This window comes from Pongo pygmaeus, chromosome 15 (assembly GCF_028885625.2).
Source record: "Pongo pygmaeus isolate AG05252 chromosome 15, NHGRI_mPonPyg2-v2.0_pri, whole genome shotgun sequence".
Classification (NCBI taxonomy): Eukaryota; Metazoa; Chordata; class Mammalia; order Primates; family Hominidae; genus Pongo; species Pongo pygmaeus.
Genome location: NC_072388.2, coordinates 63,460,104 through 63,477,064, shown reverse-complemented (window position 1 = coordinate 63,477,064; position 16,961 = coordinate 63,460,104). Strand labels below are relative to the sequence as shown.

At 43.5% G+C, this 16,961-nt stretch overlaps 1 long non-coding RNA gene across 1 annotated transcript; it reads right to left on the bottom strand.

Moving 5' to 3' along the window:
- Window positions 1–327: 327 nt before the first annotated feature.
- LOC129013320 (uncharacterized) lies at window positions 328–5,812 on the bottom strand. Its single transcript, XR_008493825.1, has 3 exons — window positions 5,645–5,812; window positions 3,827–3,954; window positions 328–1,035 (listed from the first exon to the last, which is right to left on the bottom strand). It is a non-coding gene; the product is annotated as an uncharacterized LOC129013320 (long non-coding RNA).
- Window positions 5,813–16,961: the final 11,149 nt, after the last annotated feature.

Here is a 16,961-nt window from a genome sequence, read left to right as displayed (position 1 = left end):
AGTGGCTCACACCTGTAATCATGGCACTTTGGGAGGCTGAGGTGGGAGGATCGCTTGAGCCCAGGAATTGAAGACCAGCCTCAGCAATATAGCAAGACTCCGACTCTACTACTACTACTACTAATAATAAAAATTAGCCAGGTGTGGTGGTGCACACCTATGGTCCCAGCAATGACTCTAGTGTAGGGGCCAGCAAGCTTTTTCTGTAAAAGACCAGATAGCAAATACTTTAGCTTTTGAGGGCCACATGGTCTCTGTCATGACTGCTCAGCCTTGCTGTTGTGATGCGAAAGCAGCTATAGACAATACATAAGTGAATGGCATGGTCGTGTTGCAATAAAACTTTATTTACAAGAAGAAGAGGCAGGCTGGATTTGGCCCATTGGATTGTCATTTACCAATCCCAGCTCTACCGCAAAAAAAAAGGAGGGGGCAGATAGGTGAAAAAGATGGACAAAAGGTTGATATTTGTTGAAGCCGGATGACTTAATACATGGTGGTTCATTTCACTATCTTCTCTATTTTTGTATGTTTGAATATTTCCATACATAAAAAATATTCAAATGCATGGAAGAGATCTTTTTGCAGAAAAAGGCCTTTCACCTCCCTCCTTCTCTCTTTATCTTCCCCACTTCTTTTACCTTTGCCTGTCATTTTCTCAGGGCTGTTTCAGATGCCCACTGGCACACACACTTTCACTTCAATGTATTTTCAAAATCAGAGTGAATGTCCTAGACAGCCCCACTGCTGAGGAATGCCACAGAATTCTGCAGCAAATCCTTAGGATGGGGTCGCAGATGGTTTCCCAAGAGACTCCCAGGCCGTTTCCTCTCCGAGTTTTATACACTTGTAAACACTTTTCCTAAAATGGAGATTCCAGTCCCAGGGGCTGAAGCACACCGCCCTCAGGGAAGCACTGTTGTTTTCTTCTTTCTCAGCAGGAAACAGGAATGTCCTGGGGAGTATTAGAAATTTACCAGACGGCTCTGGTGAAGGGCTGGGAACTTCAGCTGGAATTTGGAATATGGTCAACATCTGGGAGTTCAAAGGAAAAAATGTGAAGTTATTCATCAGACTCCATAAATTCTCTTAAAAGTAGATCATTATAAAATAAAGAGGAGACACTAGGGCATGTTGTCAGGTTAAAGGAATTACACACATCTCCCATGAAACTGCCCTGAATGCGTAGGCGGAGCACATATGTCATTTCAAATTGTGGGTGGCAGCTCTACTAAGGAAAGAACAGCCTTTAACCCTTCTTTTCCAAGATCCTTCAGGACATGATGGGGCCTCTGCAAAAGCTGGCCCTACCCTGTCTTCCCCGTGCAGGAACTGGGTGCTCTTACCTGTCCTTAGCATGTGCCTCTGCCCCGCCCCCGGCAGTGGTACAGGAAAGGGGACCCAATCCAGACCCCAAGAGAGGGTTCTTGGATCTCACACAAGAAAGAATTCAGGGCAAGTCCATAGAGTAAAGTGAAGCAAGTTTATTAGGAAAGTAAAGGAACAAAAGAATGGCTACTCCAGAGACAGAGCAGCCCCGAGGGCTGCTGGTTGCCCATTTTTTATGTTGATTTCTTGATTACATGCTAAACAAGGGGTGGATTATTCATGCCTCCCTTTTTAGACCATATAGGGTAACTTCCTGTCATTGCCATGGCATTTGTAAACCATCATGGCACTGGTGGGAGTGTAGTACTGAGGATGACCAGAGGCCAGTCTCGTGGCCATCTTGGTTCTGGTGAGACTTAGCCGGCTTCTTTACTGCAACCTGTTTTATCAGCAAGGTCTTCATGACCTGTGTCTTGTGCCGACTCCTGTCTCATCCTGTGACTTAGAATGCCTAACCTTCTGGGAATGCAGCCTAGTAGGTTTCAGCCTTATTTTACCCAGCCCCTATTCAAGATGGAGTTGTTCTCGTTCACATGCCTCTGACAGCAGGATCTTGCTCTCTCTAGTCACCTATCTAAGCTCAACGCTCCATCTGAGTTCTAGCTCTTGTTGAAGGTAAGAGACCTTTCCTGACCATGCCAGCTCCTGGTAGGCTCTCTTCTCATGAGCTTCTCCAGCACATTCTGATGGTACCACCTGTTATCACATAATGTGTTTTGCCCTATTTACCACCTAGGAGAATGAATGCTGGCTGCTGTAACAGATGATCCCAATTCTCAGTCGATTAACACAATAAAAGTTATTTTCACTCATGTCACAATACAACGTGACTGTTCCTGGCCAGGTAAGCCTCCCACATAGTCATTCAGGGTCCCCCAAGCTCTCTCTACTTTGTGGCTCCATCCTCTTCTAGGTCCTTGGAGTCTTGGCCATTTAGTTGGCAGATGAAGAAAGACAGCATGAGGAAGGTACACTCATTTCTTTCGTAAAACACTTTGGGAGATTCATCCATACTGTGATGTGAAGCAACAGTTCATTCTCTTTCATTGCTGTATAATATTCCATTGCATGAACATACCATGATTTATTCATTCATTCTACTACTAATGGGCATTAGGTTGTTTTCCGTTTTAAGCTGTTATCAATAAAGCTATTATGAACGTGTCTTTTGGTGCACATATGTGTACATTTCTGTTGGGCATGTACCTAGAAGTAGAATTCCTGGGTCATAGGGCATACATATGCAAAGGTTTGGTATATGTTGGCAAATAGTTTTCCAAAGTGATTAGACAAATCCACATGCCCATCAGCATTGCATGAGACTTCCAGTTGCTCCACCTCTTTGCTGACACTTGGTATTGTCTCTTTTTCATTTAGCTATGCTGGTATGGCTGCAGTGAGGTCTCCTTGTGGTTTTAACTTGCATTTTCCTAATGACTAATGTTATTGAGGACTCTTTTAATAGGCTCATTAGCCATTTTGATATTCTGTTTTGGGAATTTCCTGTCCAAGTCTTTGGCCTACTTTTCTATTGGGAAGTCTGTTCTTTTCTTATTGGTTTGAAGAAGTTATTTATGTATTCTGGATATGAATTCTTTGTCAAGTATATGCATTGCAGATATAGTCTCACTCTGTAGCTTTCCTTTTCACTCTCTACATGGTATTCTTGATAAACAGAAGTTTTGAACGTTAACAAAATTATGAAATATCAATCTTTTCTTTTATGGTTAGTATCTTTTTGTGAACCATTCAAGAAATCTTTGTCTACCTCAAGGTCATGAAGATATTCTATGTTATCTTTTAGAAGCTTTATTATTTTGCCTTTCACATGTAGGTCTATGATTTATCTGTAATTTATTTTTGTGTTTGATATGATGTAGAAATCAAGGTTTGTTTTTTCCTGGTTGAATAACACCATTCTTCCTCCCATTTCATTGCAATGGGAACTTTGTTGCAAATTAGGTGACTGTATATGTGTGGGTCCATTTGGGGACTCTATTTTATTATATTGGTCTACTTGTTTATGCTCTCTCTGCTATCATGTACTTTTAGTTGTGGTAGCTTAAAAATCAGTACTTTATATCTTCTATCTTTGTTCTTCCTCAAGATTGTCTTTGCTATGCTTAGCACTTGGCATTTCAAAAATTGCTTATCAGTTTTTACATGTACACATATAAGTCTGCTGGGATTTTGATTAGAATTGAATTGAATCTATAAATAAATTTGGGGAAGTTAACAGCTTTATAATATCCTTTCAATCCATGGACATAGCAGTATATGCCTCTTTTTTTTTTTTTTTTTTGTAGTGTTTGGTATAGAAGTCTTACACATCTTTTGTTGTTTATTCCTAGATAGTGTTTTTTTGATGTTATTGACAAGGGAACTATTTTTGCAATTTCACTTTCCAAAGACATACAATTGATTTTTCTATACTGACCTGTCTGGTTATCTTGACACATTCATTTCTTAACCATTTTGACCACTCCTACTCACAGTTCATTAGCCAGAATGAACTGGCTACATCTAAATGCAAGGGAGGCTGGGACAGTGAGCCTATCTGAGTACCTAGGAAGAAAAGGAAAGGAATTTCAGTGAACATAGAAGATTCTTCTACACTCTATGTTGAGATTTGAACATCCATGGGTTTACCCTGTGACCTCATTATGCTGCAAGGAGTTATAAAGCTTTATAAAGCTCTCCAGGGACTTAAACCAAGTGTTCAGCCAATTTATAACTTGAGGAGTCCTTTAGAATACTTTAATTTGAAAAAGACTGCATTAAAAGTTAAACTCTTATAAACTGTGGTACATCCATTTGATGGAATATGATTCAGCACTAAGAAGAAATGATCTATCAAGCCATGAAGACGTGGAGGAAACTTAAGTGCATATTACTAATCAAAAGAAGCCAATCTGAGAATGCTATATACTGTATGACTCCAATTATATGATACTCTGAAAAAGGCAAAACTATGGAGACAATAAAAAGATCAGTGGTTGCCAGGAGCTAAGGGATGGAGAAGGATGAATAGGCAGAGCACAGAGGATTTTTAGGGCAGTGAAACTACTCCATATGATACTATAATGGTGGACACACGTCATTATACATTTGCTAAAACCTGTAGAATGTATAACAGCAAGAGTGAATCCAAATGTAAACAATGGACTTTGGGTGGTAGTGATGTGTAAGATAGGTTCATTGATGATAACAAAAGTACCACTCTGGTGTGGGATGTGGGTGGTGGTGGAGGCTTTGCATGTCGTGGGAGGAGGCATATGTGCACTATGTACCTTCTGCTCAGTTTTACTGTGAATGTAAAACTGCTCTAAAAAATGAAGTCAGCCAGGCATGGTGACTCACGCCTGTAATCCTAGCAATTTCGGAGGTCAAGGTGGGAGGATCACTTGAACCCAGGAGTTTGAGATCAGCCTGGGCAACACAGAGAGATCCCAACTCTACAAAATAAAAATTAAAAATTAGCCAGGTGTGGTGGTGTGTGCCTGTAGTCTCAGCTATTTCGGAGGCTGAGGAAGGAGAATCTCCTGACCCCAGGAGTCTGAGGCTACAGTGAGCCGAGATCGCACTACTGCACTCCAGTCTGGGTGAGAGAGTGAGAGCCTGTCTCAAAAAAAAAAAAAAAAAAAAGGCCAGTCACGGTGGCTCACACCTGTAATCCCAGCACTTTGGAAGGCTGAGGCAGGCAGATCATGAGGTCAGGAGTTCGAGACCAGCCTGGCCAACATAGCAAAACCGCATCTCTACTTAAAATACAAAAATTATCTAGGCATCGTTGTGCACGCCTGTAGTCCCAGCTACTTGGGAGGCTGAGGCAGGAGAATCACTTGAACCTGGGAGGCGGAGGTTGTGTGAGCCAAGATTGCGCCACTGCACTCCAGCCTGGGCAAGAGAGCACGACTCTGTCTCAAAAAAAAAGTCTATTTTGGAAAATTTAAACTTTGTCACTTTGGATGATCATATGGCCCCAAGGTAATCATAAACATATATGCAAAGCATCACTTTGAAGTCACATGGTAGAATTCTGTCATAAATTCAGAGTGGACATAAAAATGAACCAAATTATGCTCACGTTGCTATGATTTTAGATTAGCATTGAAATAAAATGCATGTCACACACTTCCTAAAGAACTTGCAGGCTATACTCCCGACCCTACTCCATCCCTTGATTATATTACAACTGCCTAAGGCTGAAGTCACACATAAACAAGCTATAACCTGCCAAAGCTCGCTTCTTTACCTTGTGAATGACCTGGTTCAAATTTTTTCTCTTACTGCAATCTCTTGTTTTGTTTAATTGCTGTTACCAAGCACAAATGATTCACCTCTTTCAATTCATCTAATTTGCTTATAACAAAGCAGCTAAGCCCATGGTTCAGTCACTAAACCCCAATGGCAGGTATTGGGCATTGCTGAGTTATGATTGGTTGAATTTGAGGGTGGTCTTTCGTCTGTCAACAATGCCCATTCATGAGACTACAAAATAGAATTAACTGCTTTTACAGCTGGATGTGGTGGCTTATGCCTGTAATCCCAGCACTTTGGGAGGACAAGGTGGATAAATCACTTGAGGTCAGGAGTTTGAGACCAGCCTGGCCAACATGGTGAAACCTTGTCTCTAGCAAAAAATACAAAAATTAGCCAGGCATGGTGGCGGGCACCTGTAGTCCAAGCTACTCGGGAGGCTGAGGCACGAGAATCACTTGAACCCAGGAGGCAGAGGTTGCAGTGAGACCCTGTTTAAAAAAAAAAAAAAAGAATTAAGAATTAACTGCTTTTTTTTTTTTTCCTTGAGACAAAGTCTCTGTTGCCCAAGCTGGAGTGCAGTGGCGCAATCTTGGCTCACTGCAACCTCCACCTCCTGGGTTCAGGCGATTCTTCTGCCTCAGCCTCCCGAGTAGCTGGGACCACAGGTGCATGCCACCGTGCCCGGCTAATTTTTGTATTTTTAGTAGAGACAGGGGTTCACTATATTGGCCAAGCTGGTCTCAAACTCTTGACTCCATGAGCCGTGAGCCGCCCGCCTCGGCCTCCCAAAGTGCTGGGATTACAGGCGTGAGCCACTGCGCCTGGCCCGAATTAACTGCTTTTACAGTGATCAGATGTGCTCTTGTTTCCTATGTTTCACAGGACATAATTTATATGAGTACATACCTGCAATGCTCAGTTCAATGGGTTCCTAAGTTGGCATACGCCAACACAGTGTCTCCCGCTAAAAACACGTGCACATTTTCACTGCGCGTTTTGTGTAGATTGCACCTCTGTGAACAAAGGGGAAACTTGTGTATGAATGGAGTGCTGCCTGGTTTCACATCAGGCCAGGAGGGTATCTGATGAAAACTATCAAGGGCTGAGGCTCAGGTACAATCCTGCAAGAGTTTGAACGCCAAGAAACAGTCCTAGGCCCTGAGTCTCCTCACAGAGGAGCTGCGTCTGGTTATGCTTCATGCCCTCCACTGCAAGTCTTGCAGAGAGAGGGAGCTGCTCAGGGGGTGGTTTCCTGGCTCTACAGAACGTTGTTCTCACTTTCTCTTACCTTCCCTCTCCCTCCCCTCCTGTTTTCTCTCTCACTGTCTTGGCAGATGTTTAGCTAAGTGAGTTTCCTATTGTGGTCCTGTCAGAGGCATGTGAGCCAGAGCAACTCTGAACAGGAGCTGGGTAAAATTAGGCTGAAACCTACTGGGCTGCATTCCCAGACAGTTAAGACATTCTAAATGACAGGATAAGGTAAAAGGGCGGCACAAAATGCAGGTCATAAAGACTTTGCTGATAAAACAGGTTGCAGTAAAAAAGCTGGCCCAAACACACCAAAACCAAGATAGCCACGAGAGTGACTTCTGGTCATCCTCACTGCTACACTCTCATTAGTGCCATGACAGTTTATAAATGCCACGGCAACGTCAGGAAGTTACCCTATATGGTCTAAAAAGGGGAGGCATGAATAATCCACCCCTTGTTTAGCATATCATCAAGAAATAACTATAAAAATGGGCAACCAGCAGCCCTCGGGGCTGCTCTGTCTATGGAGTAGTCATCTTTTTATTCCTTTACTTTCTTAATAAATTTGTTTTTGCTTTGCACTGTGGGTTTGCCCTGAATTCTTTCTTGTATGAGATCCAAGAACCCTCTCTTGGAGTCTAGATGGGGACCCCTTTCCTGTAACATCTTCTCCTCCATTCCCCCCACCCCCTGCACTCCCCAGCACACAGGGCTTTGCCGTTAGATGGCCTCTCTAATTTTTGTTTTGCTTTGTTTCAATATGTTTCTTTTTTATTTGCATAAATTTAAGGGGGACAAATGCAATTTTCTTTTCTCTTTTAAAAAATAATTTCAAGTTTTATTTTAGATGCGGGGGGTACACGTGCAGGTTTGTTCCCCAGGCACATTGCATGATGCTCAGGTTTGGGATATGATCGATCCTGTCACCCAGGCAGTGAGCATAGTACCCAATAGTTAGTTTCTCAACCCTTGCCCTTCTCCCTCCCTCCCACACTAGCAGTCTGCAGTGTCTATTTTTTTTTTCTTTTTTTGGATTGGGGGGGTTGTTTTTTGTTTTTTTTGAGACAGAATCTTGCTCTGTCGCCCAGGCTGGAGTGCAATGGCACGATCTCGGCTCACTGCAACCTCCGCCTCCTGGGTTCAAGCTATTCTCCTGCCTCAGCCTCCCAAGTAGCTGGGATTACAGGCACCCGCCATCATGCGCGGCTAATTTTTGTAGAGATGGGGTTTCACCATGTTGGCCAGGGTGGTCTTGAACTCCTGACCTCAGGTGATCTGCCCGCCTCAGTCTCCCAAAGTGCCGGGATTACAGGCATGAGCCACTGCACCCGGCCCCCAGTGTCTATTTTTGCCATCTCTATGTCCATGAGAATGGAATGTTTAGCTCTCATTTATAAGTGAGAACATGCAGTATTTGCTCTTCTCTTCCTGCATTAATTCCTATGCGTTAGGATAATGGCCTCCAGCTGCAGCCATGTTGCTGCAAAGGAAATGACTTCGTTCTTTTTTATGGCTGTGACAAATGCAATTTTCTTACATGGGTATCTTGTTAGTGGTGAAGTCTGGGCTTCAATGCATTCATCACCAGAGTAATGTATATTGTGCCTGTTAAGTAATTTCTCATCATCCACCCTCCTCTCACTTGTTTCAATATATTAGGGGTTTTTGTTTTGTTTTGTTTTGTTTTGTTTTGTTTTAATGTGCTGGTGAATCACATCTGAACTTTAATTAGTGGCTTACATTAAAATTCTAAGGCCAGAAGTAAACGTGCCGCAGACACATTGGCCTTCCGGGGTTCAAGAAAAAAGAAATCCTCACAGCCTTTATTTCCTCCCCTCCACGTGTCAGCTGTAGTTTTTCTGGTCAGCACATTCTGGTCAGAATTCTTGGTGTATGTTGCAATGTGTGTGTGCTTTTTTGGTTTCTGTTTTTGTTTTTCGAGAAAATGAGAATGGTAGAGCAGGGTGACCCTGCATAACAGAGTGGGTAGGGCTGGCATAGCCCATTTCCATCACCATAGAATATTCCCATGATGTATGCCTCACTTAGGACTGAACCCCAGCCAAAGAGAATAAAGAGGCTTACCTAAAATACACTCTCTGACCAAATATTAGCTAAATAATGGGTTACTATTAGCATCTTCTTAGATTATATAGTATTTTAGAACCAAATTAAGAATAATAAAGCCAGGTGCCATGGCTCATGTCTGTAATCCCAGCACTTTGGGAGGGCAAGGCAGATGATAGCTTGAACCCAGGAGTTTGAGACCAGCCTGGGCAACATGGCGACACCCCGTCTTTACAAAAAATACAAAAATTAGCGAGGCACGATTTAGTCCCAGCTACTCAAGAGGCTAAAGTGGGAGGATTAATTGAGCCTGGGAATTCAAGACTCCAGTGAGCTATAATTGTGCCACTGCACTCCAGCCTGGGCAACAGAATGAGACCGTGTCAAAAAATAAAAAAGAAGAAGAGCTACTATTAATATTTATTGAGCATTTACTATGTGCCAAGATTTTTGAATCCTTAAAATAATTCTGTGTGGTAGATATAACTACTAAATTGAAGGTTGCCCCATGTCCTGTAGCTGTAAGGCTGAAGCTATTAAAGGACAGTTCTGCTCATCTAATCTAGTGCTATATGGCTGTATTCATTTCTATGGAGGCAATAAAATTGTAGGACAAAATAGATTATTTCAGGAGGCAAGTATTGAAATTTTCACTTAATCCAGTTCTCTTCAAGGTAAAAAAAACAAGGTCTAGCCGATTATCTCTATATTCTGATCAGCTGAGTAACTCCTCCCTGGGGCCAGTGGCAAAGGCTGCCGCAGATCTCGGAACCTGCAGCTGAGGGGAAGGTTTGGAACTGGGTTTGGCAGGCGGAGTTCACTGACATTCTCAAAAGGCCCAGCAGGTGGCAGTGTTTCCCACTCCGCCAGAGCCCACGAGGGCCTCCACAGGGCGTCCTAGAGACGTGAAGAGAACCGTAGGGGCAGAAAGACCATGCCTGTGTTGCAATTTTCAAAACTTCGTCTTTTTATACATTTTATTTTTAAAACATTTTAGTAAAAATAAACAGAGTAGGCTTTAGTAGAAATTGGAGCAGGCGCCTCCTTCCCTGCGCGTCACCAGCTGCCTTCGGCTGCCCAAACCCCTCACTGTGATGCTTACCACAGATCTGTCCTTCCAGAAACACCTCCAGGAGGATTATTTCCAATCCCCAGCTTCAACCGCCTGTCCCGACACCCTCGTCACCCACCTGCCAGTTTGCTGCCCCACTTCCTGGAAGGCCAGCTCTGTGCAAATCTGGTGAGCCGACTCCAGTCGCTCAGCTCAGCCATTCTCAGCTGTGATTCCCCCGGAACCCAGCACACCTCCAGGGAGACCGTGAGAGAGGCCGTCTGAGGATAGTGCTGGTACCCACACGAGTAACTACAGGTGGCGGCTGTTTGCTGACATTTCAGGCCCAATAGAGGCTTTGCCAGGTTTATGCGTGCACCTCCAGTAGGCAGCTACTGCAGGTTCAGCTACAAGCAACAGTGAGAAGTGTCTACTCCCACTCACAGCCTTCATATAAGTACTTCTACCATCTGCCGTACAGCCTGAAGTCCCAGGTTTGGGGATGGGTGACACACATCTTTTCAAGTTAAAAAAATTTTTTTTTGTTTTTGTTTTTTTGTGGAGACAGGGTCTATGTTGCTCAGGCTCCTGGACTCAAGCCATCTCCCACCCTGGCCTCCTGAAGTGCTGGGATTACAGACCTGAGCCACCACACCTGGCCTCATACACTCCTTTTGATTTTGAGGATGGTCAGATTTTCAAGAGCTTCCTATAAAAAACGTGAATGTATCATGATTGGGGAGTTCGCATCAAACCCAGATACAAATACTATGGAAGTGGAGGGGAGATGGTTCAAGATAAACATGGTAAGAAGCTCATTGGTGCTGGGCACGGTGGCTCAGGTCTGTAATCCCAGAATTTTGGGAGGCCGGGGCAGGTGGATCACTTGAGGTCAGGAGTTTGAGACCAGCCTGGACAACATGGTGAAACCTCCGTCTCTATTAAAAATATAAAAATTAGCCGGGCATAGTGGTGGGCGCCTGTAATCCCAGCAACTCTGGAAGCTGAAGTAGAGAATCACTTGAATCTGGGAGGTGGAGGTTGCAGTGAGCCAAGATTGTGCCACTGCACTCCAGCCTGGGTGACAGAGTGAGACTCCATCTCAAAAGAAAACACAAAAAAGAAACTCATTGGTAATTTTCCTAATGATAGTCGTTTTTAATGCAAAAATTGTATTAATTTTAAAGTTAATTAAAAAGTCAAACATTCCTAAAAAGTTTTTTTTTTTTTTTAAACAGACCACTTTAACCCCTCCAAGGTTTGGTTGGAGGGGCAGGCATCAGGCAGGTAGGAGATGCTAGGAAATTTGAGGGGAAAGTTTTATTAAGTCTGTCCTTTGCGTATTGGCTAACTTTAATGGGGATTGCTAAATGCCTACTGTGTGCCATGCAACATGATAGACACTATGTATAGATTGTATTATTTAGTATTGGGCCATTTTATGGACAGGAAACCAAGGCTTAGCGCAGTCAACTTGCCCAAAGTCAGCTAACTTACAAGCAGTAGCCAGGATTCAAGAACTTTCTGCTTTTCTACTTGACCGCCCTGCAACATAACAAATATAACAAATCTAAGGTAAGTGACTAGTTGCTGGAAATCCCCCAGTCTTTGTCCAAGGTCTTTATTGAAATGCAAGGACAGAATTATAGTTCATTCCTCTGACTTCCTGGGTTCTCAAATGCTCCCATGTGGGAAATGCTATACATACAAGGATGTCCTATGACTGTACCTACAATCAAGACTGGTGTTCAGACATGGGGACTTCCATGTGGACTAGCAATGCCATACGCTGTTCAAAAGGGGGATTCGCTCAGCCCATGGGAAACACAGTGAAGCTCTGATTCCGACTGCATGTCCTTTTTTATTCCCAACACACAGAACTCAGTACTCTTTGCCCTGTTCCCTGTGCACCTCCTGGTGGCTCTTCCTTCCTTCTCTCCTTCCGGAGAAAGTCTGTTTTGCTCTCAGGCCTCAGCAATCAGGGCCAGCCCATTGCATTTGGTTTTCATGGAATGGAATTTATATTCTTGAATATATTGAATGGGTATATTTTTCTTTCCACTTAAATCATGATGCTCTGTGGCTCTCCACTCATTTAATCAACACATTTCTATGCTTCAGGGAAAGAGACATACTGTTGGGAACAACCAGGTCACTGCTCAGTTTTGGTTGCCAAAGTCATTTTTTTTAAATCCCTTGCAAGACAATAGTAGTGAAAAATTGTCTCTAAAGTGGGGTGTGCCCAAGACAACACAATGGGGACAGAAAGCAAATATCAGAATTGTTATTTTCATTTTTTACCTTATCTTTTAAAATGTCTATTTTGAGATGTGTGTGTTATAACGCATGTAATATATTAATACAGTATAAAATGTATATCTACCATATACAGATATACATGTTACCATATATACATATATAACCATGTATATATTAATATATATGGCATACACAAATATATTAAATATATTTATGTATGTGATTAAGTTTTTTTTGTTGTTAGGAATGCATGATCAAAAAATTGAGGCCACTACTCTTGAAAGGAAGACTTGGTTTTGAGCAGAAAATTTTTTTCTAAATTCTAAAAAGTTCACTTTAACGATCAAAAGTATAGCTTAGAGTTCTATGTTGACTTTTACTACAAGCCTTAGGTAGAGATAACTTAAGCACCCACTCATCTGGGGGAAAATAGACTGTATCTCCAGTGTGGGAAGCTGGGGGAGAGAGAAGGTAGAAGGCAAATAGTGTATGTGGGGCAGGGAGGGGGAGCAGGTCCCACTCCCCACTTGGGTAGGTTTAGAAGACTCCTGTTGGGTAAGTTTAGGAAACTCCAGAACAGTGGGGCTGTTTTTTCTTTCCTCAAGTGTCTTAGGGAAGGTCCGGGTCCAACATGGGCCCCTCAGGCTGAAGGTGGGCTGCCGGACAGCCTCACAGAGCCCTGAGCCCTGCAAGGTGAATGTAGAGGCAGCTGGGGGGCCCAAAGCCCTAAGGGGTTGAGTCCTTTGAACCAGTGGATTCCAGAAGGTTGGGGGAGAATGAGAGGCCACAAAATGCAAAAACCAAATGACCAGAGGAAACACAGATGTAGGGGCTGAAAGGGCCAGGTGGGACCAGCTTCACTTGAGCAAGCAAGTGGCAGGCATAGGATGGTGGGGGCCCAGCCCGGCCCAGCCACCCTACAGTGAAGACAGGGAAGGATGTGGCAGACGGCCTCCGGGCCTCCACCCCTACGAAGACTGGAGCACATGCCTTCCCATCCTGATGCTGCTGTAGCTGCATACCATCTGCTATGGGCTGAACTGTGCCCAGCCCCATTCCTATGTTGAAATCCTAACCCCCAGTGCCTCAGAAGGTGACCTTATGTGGAAACAGAGTGGTTGCAGATATAATTTGTTAAGATGAGGTTATACTGAAGTAGGGTGGGCCCCTGATCCAACATGATTTGTGTCCTTATAAAAAGGGGAAGTCAGAGACAGATGCACACAGGAAGGACACCATGTGAAGACACACAGGAGGAAGACAGCCAGCTACAAGCCAAGGACAAAGGCCTGGGACAGATCTTTCCCTCAGAAGGGACCAACCCTGCCAACACCTTAAACTCAGATTTCCAGCCTCCAGAAGTGAGAGACAATAAATTCCTATTGTGTAAACCATTCCATCTGTGGCACTTTATTACGGCAGTGTTAGCAAACTAACGCACCAGCTTTGCTAAACAAGCAAGGGGGTGGGGAGAGATTGGAAAGACTAGACCATTATTCAGGAGGGGCTGAGATCATCTGGAAGAGACTGTTCTAAATAGAAAGAAAATTAGTTCTCCTGAGTTACCTTTCATAGACAAGTGAAGTCCTCTGCCCCCACCAGAGGAAATAGAAGCCTTAGAGGAAGATAAGAATAATCACAAAGAAGCCTGTCTTTTTTGCACATCTGAGTGCACTGAATAAAATTCCAGCTGTATTCAAATCTCAGAGATATAGCCTATCCTGGCCTGCTCTCTCAGTGTGACCAGAGCCCATCCTCCTGGGCATTTTATGATTTCTAGGCTGGCCACTTCCATTGATACCAACTTCCTGACTTGTTGCCATAGTTCCAGTGGCAAATTCCTAAGCTGTCCACAAGAGCAGTGGCATGCTGACGTGGGTTTGTACCAGCTCCCAAGAGCTGGCTGTTAAATTTTCAGGAATTTTGTGAGCCAGTTAAACACGGCCATTATTAAAGATCAAATTATAAATATGACCAAAAATTTTTAAAAGTATTGAATACTCAAAAATCATCACTTTCTAATTATTTTACTATATTTTACTATTATGCTTTCTGGGTTATTATATCTGTTACATTTGTGTGATGGAAATACTTTGTAATGAATTGTTACTGTGTGTTTCTTCCCAATGTCATGTTCAGTAAATTCAGGTGGGTAGCTCAAAATCAACTATAGTGGGAGTATTCACACCATGGAAATTGGTAAATGCTACATATCAGCCTCCACCTCAAGGAGAGCCAGTTGTTAAAAATTTACCAGCATAGGCCGGGTGCAGTGGCTCATGCCTGTAATCCCAGCACTTTGGAAGGCCAAGTTGGGCAGATCACCTGAGGTCAGGAGTTCGAGACCAGCCTGACCAACATGGAGAAACCCCATCTCTACTAAAAATACAAAATTAGCCGGGTGTGGTGGCACATGTCTGTAATCCCAGCTACTTGGGAGGCTAAGGCCATAGAATCATTGAACCCTAGAGGCAGAGGTTGTGGTGAGCTGAGATTGTGCCATTGTACTCTAGCCTGGGCAACAAGAGCAAGACTCCATCTCAAAAAAAAAAAAAAAAAAGTACCAGCCCATCACTGCATAGATGCTACCATGGGCCTTGAGTTCTGCATTCTTTTTTGAGATGAGGTCATACTCTGTCACCCAGGCTGGAGTGCAATGACAGGATCACAGCTCACTGCAACCTTGACCTCCCACGTTCAGGTGATCCTCCTGCCTCAGACTCCTGAGTAGCTGAGACTACAGGTGCACGCCACCATGCCCAGCTAATTTTTGTATTTTTAGTGGAGACAGGGTTTTGCCACATTGCTCAGGTTGGTCTCAAACTCCTGAGCTCAAGAGATCCATCCACCTCAGCCTCCCAAAGTGCTGGGATTACAGGTTGGGCTCTGTATTCAGATATACTGGTAGATCAACTGAAAAAGCTTGAGAAACAATTATTATCAGCTGTACCCAGGTCTGATCTGGGATTTAAATTATCAAAGAGTGATGAGAACAGTATTCCACCATTCCATAGAGGAGGGAGACTCCCAGTGAGGGTGACACCAGTGAGACCTCTACTGTCTTCCCAGACTTGGGGCAGGACACTAGGCAAAGAGCTACTCACTTCCACACCTTTGTTGTCTTTTGCTACTATTGAGTGACAGTGCTGAACAGGGAACCTCTGAGCAGACTGCCACCTGACAACCTCTATTGCTTTAAAATAACCTGGAGTAACTCTTAATCCTGCTTTTGGCAACAGGAGAATGACGGAATTCAAATGGGCCCAAGACTTCCAGGACTGAACCGCTGTCCTCTGCAATCCATTCTATAAACCCCCCTCTTCTACCTGCTAATGTGGTATCCACAGCAGAGCTGAGTCTTGGGGGAGACTGCTCTTTCTGCATAGTAACAGGTGTAAAAATAGCAGCTGACCCCTTCAGGGATAGGTGTCAGGCTGGGGATGGTAGGGGCTGACCTGGGCTTGTATCCAGCTCTACCATTTACCAACTGTGTGGCCTTGGGCAAGGGATGATCTTTCCAAACCTCCTTTTCTCATCTGTACAGTAGGGAAACGAGACAGATTCGCAGAAGTGGAATGAACGAGAGATAAAGACTTAAGTATATATACAATTGTTCTTCGGTACCCATGGGGGATTGGTTCCAGGACCCTCCACAGATACCAAAGTCTGCAGATACTCAAGTCCCTGATATAAATGGTGTAGTATTTGCATATAACCCATGCAATCCTCCACTATAAATCATAAATCCTCCCATATAAATCATCTCTAGGTTACTTATGATACCTAATACAATGTAAATGCTGTGTAAATAGTTGTTATACTCTATTGTTTAGGGGATAATGACAAGAAGTCTGTACATGTTCAGTACAGATGTCATTTTTTTTCGCAAATGCTTTTGATCTGTGGTTGATTGAGCCCAAGAATTCAGGACACAGGTACAGAGGGCCAACTGCATTTCAAAGTTACCTTCTTAACCAATGCAATAGAGCGAAAAATAGGAATTTAGCTCTAAAGAAATGGTGGGGTCACAGGGTGGTGACATATCTAAATCCTAGTCTGTCGGAGCAGAACAACAGAAGGTAAGCATATTATTTAGAGGTAAAGAGGTAGCTCCCAGAAGCAGCAAAAGCAGAGCAAGTAAAAGTAGTTACGTTTAGAGTTTGGGACTTCAGCTGGGGAGAGATGCAGCTGTTGGATTTTATTGCTGGACTTTCCAAATTTCTTACCTTTTTCTTTTTTTTTGAGATGGAGTTTCACTCTTGTTGCCCAGGCTGGAGTGCAATGGCACAATCTCGGCTCACCACAACCTCTACCCGCTGGGTTCAAGCGATTCTCCTACCTCAGCCTCCCAAGTAGCTGGGATTACAGGTGCCCACCACCACGCCCAGCTAATTTTTGGTATTTTTAGTAGAGATGGGGTTTCTCCATGTGGGTCAGGCTGGTCTCAAACTCCTGACCTCGGGTGATCCACCCACCTTGGCCTCCCAAAGTGCTGGGATTACAGACCTGAGCCACCGCCCCCAGCCAAATTTCTTACTTTTTAATCCTGTGTATGTATTACCTTGACTCCCTTTATTAAAAAAGAAAATAGCTGTGCATTATATTAACTAGATTTCTAATCTATCTCTTAAAAGGTTGATTTTAATTTTCTTTTCTCTGCATGTGAGACATGCTTTGCCAC